Consider the following 8,766-nt stretch of genomic DNA (forward strand, 5'->3'; position numbering starts at 1 on the left):
TTAAAGGTATTAAATATATTTGTTACATACAGTTACTAAATATAAATCAAATAAAAAGGGATTTAAATTCTTAAAGGAAACAAAAATAGAGCCGGGAATTTAACTGTCAAAGTGACAAATCTATATGACAAGAAGACAAAGGCGCGACGTCACTGGAAAATTAAAAGCAGAAACTGGAAATTTAAAATATAAGTGCAAGGTATTCTTTGTTTTACGCAATTTTGAATAGGCTAATTCTTGAAATTCTTTGCACGCGAGGTTGCCAGTTCTTGTATATTATATGTATATTTGAAGAACATTATGTAAATGCTATTATTTTCAATTCACAAAATGTCAGACTAGCGCATTGCAGGCATATCGTAAAGTAGCTTCTTAGCCATTGTTTTTTTTTTCGCTTGCCCTGATATTCTTAGGGCAACTAGGCCTCATTTACCCTTATGGAATTTAATTGGTTTGCTTGCTGAACAGTATATTAATATTTATGAGTCAATAAATCTAGTTTGATTCTTTTCAAATTGCCAATACCTAAATTAGCTCGTGTTTCATCGAATATATCATACATTGGAATTTTAGCATCTAGTTTAACATCTTTTTCTCTAACTCTTTGAAGTGATTATGAATATACATTCGTAACCATATCTCACTGTATTTTTACTTTCATGTGGTCAACTATGCCTAAGATATATTGAATTTGGTATAAGATTGAAAAATTATTCTCTCCTCATTACAGTCCTCATATGTCTGTTTAATTAAAGTGTTATAATAACTCTGTACTGCCTACCGTTAAAATTACTGTATACCACTTATAATCAAAATATGAATAAAACTTATTACATAATAGAGCTCTCATCAGTACCAGGGTCAAATCTAAAATGGCTGTTGTGGTTCGTTGGGTTCTACCTCTCGATTACTTGTAATAATTCTCCATAAATAGCAACTACTATATATGCAACTGCAGCTTAAGTTCTTCAATAATATGAGCATTAGATGTACTATAATATTAAAATAAATCATGTTTGATAATATTTTTTTAAATTAATCTCCTGGGATGTCAACAATCTGCCCGTGGGCAATAAGTATTGTTATATGATTTCAGTTATATAATATAACCATTCTGAAATGTAAAAGATCACTTCAGTAAGTGATCTTCTGTGCAACTTATAATCTAAATCTTATTCTAGATGCTATTCTAACTTATTTTAAAGTATATCCGAACTTATAAAAACTATTCCAACTTATTATGGAGATGATTAAATGTCACTCTATGTGTCTATTGATTAGTTCGTATGGTAGTTTGCGTTTGAGCCTATGCACTACACTGTTAGCGCGAACATTTAACTGTTTGGTGAGTGCATTGGGATTCACTAATAGTCTTTCAGAGTACTTCGCACTAACACTCCGAATCACACTCGTTATGGGTTCTAAGGGAATATTACGCTGAATCAGTTTGTTGAACACGTATATATCGAGGATGACTCGCAACACTTTATTCCGGAACCTCTGTAGGATATCTATGTTAGATTTTCTAGTAGTACCCCACAGTTCAATACTATAGGTCTAAATGGGCCTGAGTATTGACTTATTCTTATACAGCAAAATCTTGTTATCTAATGATAATTTAGATTTACGCCCTATTTGGTTTAGTTTTACCCCAAGCTGTTTTGTCACTATATGTTTTGTCCGTGTCAAATGTCGATAAAAATGCATTCCCAGATATTTATCATCGTCTGTTTGCGGAAGTTTATGATTATTCAATTTTACTGAGGGACATGTTCTTCTACAAAGGGTAAATGTCACATGGGTAGATCTCATTTGCTTTGATGCGCCACGTTTTCAACCACAATTCGACTTTGTTAAGATGAAGTTGGAGGTTTCTTGTGGCTGATATTGGATCCTCGTGTGATAATAAAACCGATGGATCTCCAGCATATGTTGCTACAGTAGTGTTTCTTGAGGTCGGTTGGTCAGCTGTATACAATAAATATAATAATGAACCAAGAACACTGCCTTACGGAACACCCGAATATATTGGGTGTAGGTCAGCGTATTCGGCACCCTGTTTGACAATAAAATGTCTGTCTGTGACTGACGCAGTCCAGAGTGCGACACCTTGTCGAAGGCATGAGAAATATCGAGATGATAACATTGATGCGGCAATATTGTGATGCTGAAACCATATATTTTGATGACGTGTATTGGCTGTTTTATTGGAAGACTATAGCTTGGCTCATTCAATCTATTTAGTTCGTCGCCGTGATACGTCGAGTTACAATTCAGCAGAATTAATTATGCAAAGATATTCCCATATTAAAAGGTGCTGTTAAATACTCCCGAATTGAACTCGAGATCGGTTACAAAAGGTTCGCTCGGCGGCGGCGGCTTTTGCTTTTCTTAGTTTGACGCTTCGATTGAAACACGTCGCTTCTGCTGGTTCCTGCATGAAAAGAGAACTGCATTATAGAAAGATCAGAGCACTTTGTCACGGCAAAAAGCCATGTTTGCTGCGTTAACCCGTATGAAAAGGAAATTTAAATATTAATTCGGTCGTGTAGATTATATAAAAAGGTAATTTCATCATGGACCTTTTAGTGTGGACTTTTTCTCCGTCAATGATTGATTGTGTTACGTTCGCTGCTCATTTTAATAGACAATAGGTTCTTACAAGTACTTTGATCAGTGATATGCATCGGAGGTAATTGTTTACAACGATGAATCACTGCAAGAAAACCTAACTTAACTGTTAAATACGAAAGTTTTGGCATTTATCTACATAAAATGACAGTTTTCCATTTAGTATTATTGAGTTATTCAATGTATACTAGTGTTATACAAAGTTTAAAATAACATTTTTGCATTTCATTACTTATTTTTACAATATATACTCTCATTCATTCTAAATACTATTCTAACTTATTTTAAAGTCTATCTCAACTTATTCTAAAAACTATTCTGTCTGTTAATCAGTTCGTATGACAGTTTGCGTTTGAGCCACTCCAGATCTGGCCCCCAGCGACTATTTCCTGTCCTGAGATCTCAAAAGAATGCTCGCTGGGAAGAAATTTTCGATGAATGAAAAGGTGATCGCCGAAACTGAGGTCTATTTTGAAGCAAAGGACAAAATCGTAGTACAAACATGGTATCGAAAAGTTGGAGGGTCGCTATAATCAGTGAATCACCTTTGATATGTTGAATTATGTAGAATAAGAAAAACCAATTTTTCCGAAAAGGTATTTTACTATGATCATCCGGAGACTTTTCAATTGATCTGTTAACTCTCATATTAAAATACGGGATAATTATGATGGATACTGGACAGTACACCCCAACGGACGTGCTTGAGGCGGAACAGCCTTAATATCAAACAAATATACAACATTTTAAACAAAACGAGATGAAACAATAAGAAATAAACACTACGATAGTTAGTGTTGAAAAGAACGGCGCTGAAATAAACATAGGAGCTATATACTGTTCACAAAGATACATAATAAAACAGAGATTCATTTTTAAAATCAAATACAAATCTAGAGCTTGTGCGAACTATTATCTGATCACACTCAAGTATTGTTAACATTAGGCACGAAAATTCTGAAAAAAAAACAAAGAAACCTAATCTTACTAACAAATTTATTAACAGGGATACGTTTAGACTTATAATGCAGGAACAAACCAGTTTAAACGTAAGACTCAACGTAAAACGTTTAAACGTACATTCTTGAGCTCTAACCCCGAAATATAAATGAATAAAATCGCTTTGCTGCAAATGAAGCTTCCCCAATATCAAGAGATAAATTAGACCACCTATTAAAAATGATTAAAACGAATGGGGTTAATACAAGGATGAAAAAGCTCATTTATTCGCAGAAGATTTAACTAACGTGTTTCAACCGAATGATATAGAATCTACAATGTTCTTGTTCTACAATCTACTTGTTCTCAATGCTGACAAAATAAATTCGTGAATGCCTATTTCAACTGCGCTTTTTGTTCTTTGAAATGAAGACATTCCAGAAGACATTTTTTGTCTTTTAATGGATGTAACGTAAATTGAAAATGTTGTCCCCTAATTAGTTTACCGAAAATATTTTCAAACTATACTATTATTTAATCAAAATCGATTTTTGACAGGGTCAATACTGAACTAAATCTGTCTGTAATAATCGTTTTAGATGCATCAATAAACTGTCTTCATGATGCATTCTAACAAATTTATTCGCATATTTAGACCACTAAAGTTTCATCAGTTCAGTACAATAACGATTTACGACAAAAATACAAATTGGTTGCTCGACCTATGTCTGTAAAAAATAACAACCATGTTTTTTCTGTTTTTACGAGATGCGATAGGTTTTTCTTATATATATAGGGTGTATATATAGAAAAAAAAAACGATTTTTCATTCTGTAATATTATATTTGTTTTTGTTGTGCGAATTTATTCATGTAAATGTTAAAGAATAATTAATGGTATATGTAGTATTTTATTATAGCTATGGACGAAAAGCTTCAAACCAAGTGATCTTCATAAGCCTCTTTTGGATTCAGCTTTATATACTTAAATCAATTTGGCAGAGAAAAGATTAAATGGTAGTCGAACGACACAAGACCTGGGCCATAAACTGGATACATCTAAATTTCCCATCCGATTTCTATCTTTTCTATTTTTTTTGTTAAATTACTAAAGGTGTGTGTGGCGTATATAGCGGTGTCGTGATGACGTATATAAAAATTTTTAAACGAGGTAGGTCCACATTGATTGATTAAATGGCTACCAAACCAAAAATCGACCACATATATAACGGGACATTAAAAGGAGCTTAATGCTTAGGTTCCATGTGAAGTAACTGCGAAATATATAATGGATCCAGTTTCCTATTTGTGAAGTCTCCGGCCTGACACACAGATGGCGCTACTAGAATTAAATCCATATGTTTTCAGTTGGCTCTAACTCTCAAAAGATGCGTGTATAAATTTGACAGCTGTCGGATCATTAGTTTGTGAATTATAGCATTTTGCGTGAAGAAACTTTTGTTATTGTGAAAATATATAGATAAAAAGGAATTTCGCGTGTCGATAAAATACTGCTTTTCGAAAAGAAAAATACAGATGAAGCAAAAACTTGGTGCCAGTCCGAGTTTCCGGATACTGCTCCAGGAAAATCAACCATCAAGGATTGGTATGCTAAGTTTAGACGTGGTGAAATGAGCACTGAAGATAGTAAAAGCAGTGGACGCCCAAAAAAGGTTGTTAGCTGCGAAAAGATTTAAAAAATCCACAAAATGACTTTGAATAACCGTAAATTGAAATTGAATGAAATAGCAGACGCTCTAAAGATATCAACTGAACGTGTACATCATATTAATTAATTGACGAATATTTTGGTATGAGAAAGCTTTGTGCAAAGTGGATGCCGCGCCAGCTCATTTTTGATCAAAAACAACGAGTTGATGATTCGGAGTAGTGTTTGAAGATGATCAAGCATAATAAACCCAAGTTTTTGCTTCGATATGTGACAATGGATGAAATATGGCTCCATCATTTCACTCCGAAGTCCAGTCGATAGTCACCCGAGTGGACTTCACTAAAGCGCTACACTCATCCACCGTATTTATAGCATTATTTTTAGATCACTCTGTAACAAGACGATGCAATAAATTCTGTAGTTGGTACCTTTTAACATCACATATACGAACCGGAAAATATGTTTGCCTCGGGTAAAAATATGTGAAATATTCGGGCAAATCGATAAAATATTTTTAAAATAAATTTATTTTTAATTATATTATACATTTCTCATGTTTTTTCCGCTGTTTAATGTTTTTTTTTCGTAATTTTAACTACTTGTTTGTAATATTGTATATACCTGAAAATAAAATATTTTTAAACAAAAAAAATTGAACCGACTTCAAAAAGTACGTTCCTTATGTATGTTCTCTAAAAAGTAGAAGATAATCAAACTTAGATTTTTAACACAAAAAAGCTTAAAAATAAAATTGATTGAACCTATCTATTAGACGTATTTTATATTCTACTATATACACACAATTTAGTTTAATACCTACCTAAACCTATTTATCTATTTACAATATTATTTTAACTACTACCAATGGATCAGCAAATTAGATTGTCGAGCAACAAATTAGATTTATTTTGTTCGTAATTTAATTATGTGTCTATGTCACAAAATTATATTATTATTTTTGTATTGTTTGGGCTATTGCTTATTTTACACATATTTTTAAAAATATAAATTATTATATTAAGATACTTTCTTTCATAATTTTTAGCAATAAGTAGTTTTTATATAAATTTGATTATGTGAAACATGTTAAATATGAGATGAAATATGTAGTGACTCTTTATGGCAAAGCACACACGGCGCATTTGTTATTATTTAGCCGCGAATTTAGTGCGTGAGAACTTTCTTTACATTTATTATTAAAAATATCAAGATAACGATGACCAAGACGACATTTTATGTCGTCGAAGTCAATCAAATATGCAACGGGCTAGCTTACGTACTAACCGCACTTATGGACAGTCACAAATACAGAAAATGATAATAGTCTTATAGGTAAGTCATCACTGCGTTCGAGAAAAACTGAAAATGAAGAGTTTATGTTAAGTGATCAGTTACTGAGAAAATAGCAATGGTTTGTCAATATTGTAACGCATTAAATATAACATCATGTTAGACAAATAGCAAAACACATTAGAACCAAAATAAAACAACTATACTAGTTAGTTGGAAGATATTCTCAACTTGATCTAAAATCAAAGAGGCTGATTTATAAGACAATGATAAAGCCAATTTGGACCTGTGGGGTGCAAATATGGGGTTGCACTAAAAATTCAAATCAACTAGTCATCCAACGCTGTCAAAACAAGGTTCTTCTATTGATTACCAATGCTTATCGCTACGTAACCAATGAAGCACGATGACCTGGAAATCAAATGGATTTGCGAAGTTATCCAAGATTTTGCCTTGAAACACGAAAGAAGATTAGTAAATCATAATAAAGTGGAAGCAATACAACTGCTGAACACCGCGCAGGATGTCAGGAGATTTAAGCGAATCAAACCATAAGAACTTATATAACGTGTATACCTTTAGTGTAAACTATGGTTATAAGTTATTATAATTTTATAATTGAGGAATACATATTGATGTATTTTCTCGCACTCGTCTTGCTTGTGAATTAATCCAAGTACAAATGAAAGGTAGTAATAAATTAATTTATAATTAAGATTTTTAAGAAGACTAAGCGTATCTAATAAAGATTTATAAAAAAATTAATATAACGGTGAATCTACTAGGTTATGTTGTGTTGGCAGAGAAGTAAAATTGGTACAACTGGTCCCACCACTAGACAGAAATTGATAGGTATTTTGGTCACAATCCAACAATGAAGTGAACTATTGTCCAAGAATTATAAACGAAGTGGTTATTGTTATTGTCGGAGAAAATTTGCAAAATAGATGTAGATGATATGAAGTTCAACAGGTCATCTAGACTATTTATAAATATATAAATGAACTAAAATCTCAACAATTGTTAAGTAAACTATTTAAAAATACGTTAATGTATTTAGAGATTTAAGATTTTATTTTTAATACTTTAAAAACTTAATGTACAGCATACATATAACCATCGATTTTTTTACTGGTATAAATATATCAGTCGTGTGTAGAAACTACTAAAATATTATAGTAATATTTTGCTGTTTTTACTAACCTGAAAAGTAAAATCATCGAAAACATCGTCTAATAATTAATTTGCTTATTCATTCAAGTTATCCACTTCCTGCCATTTGAAGTAGAGGTCTGGTACTTGGGCGGCTTCTCGTAGAGCTGTTAGTCATGCTGACACAATGGAAAATATATCCAGGAAAATACAAAGAGAGAAAGGTTTTAACTGACGTAATATGTTTCTGTTCTGTGGCTTCTGTTTTTATTTATTAAGTATTTTTTTGAAAGGTATAAATACATTTTTTTAACTATAAATTCTTTTTTTTTTGTTAGATATGGTAGCGGTTTTTACGTGGGACAGAAAAAGTATATCTTCTTCAGTGTTGACAAGTTTATCATAATTACGCGAAATATATTAATTATTGATTACATTTATTGTTACATTTTTTGTAGTCTTAAATATAATACATGGCAACGCTATAACAGAATTAAAAATAGTAAAATTAGTAAAATTGATTATTTCTAAAAGATCTGTATCCATCCTTTCCATTTCGTCGGTATGAATATAAAAAATTATTATTATATTTACACTTGCTTTTTTTAGAGGGTTAATATGTTAAATTTGTAAAGTGTGTGTGTAGGTTCTTGCCTACAGACAGAGGCTGGAGAAGCTGGTAGTATAAGTACTAGCTGCTATGTAGAATTTTGAATTTTTGGGCAATGTAAGAGTTCATGAGATACTTTTAAGAGACTATTGTTTCTTATATAAAATAATATTTAGGCTAGACTTGTTCGGGGTTTATAATTACATTGTATAATTACATTAGAGACTCTGATACGTTAGAAGATCTAATTATAACGCAAAATTATTAAAATAATGTATAAATAAGATCCGCACGCATACAAACAGACCAGTGCAACCATAATTTCACATCAGATTCATTTCAAACGTCAATTATTCTTTCAAATAAATTTTTTTTAATAAATAACTTTTATTCAGGGTTAATGTCAATTAATTGTCATGAAAAAATTATAAAAAACAGTCATCTATCCTATTTAACATAAGTAATAACACATG

The sequence above is a fragment of the Rhynchophorus ferrugineus genome, unplaced genomic scaffold (assembly GCF_030347505.1).
Source record: "Rhynchophorus ferrugineus isolate W39M unplaced genomic scaffold, kcgeb_rfMv2 rfM9, whole genome shotgun sequence".
Taxonomy (NCBI): domain Eukaryota; kingdom Metazoa; phylum Arthropoda; class Insecta; order Coleoptera; family Curculionidae; genus Rhynchophorus; species Rhynchophorus ferrugineus.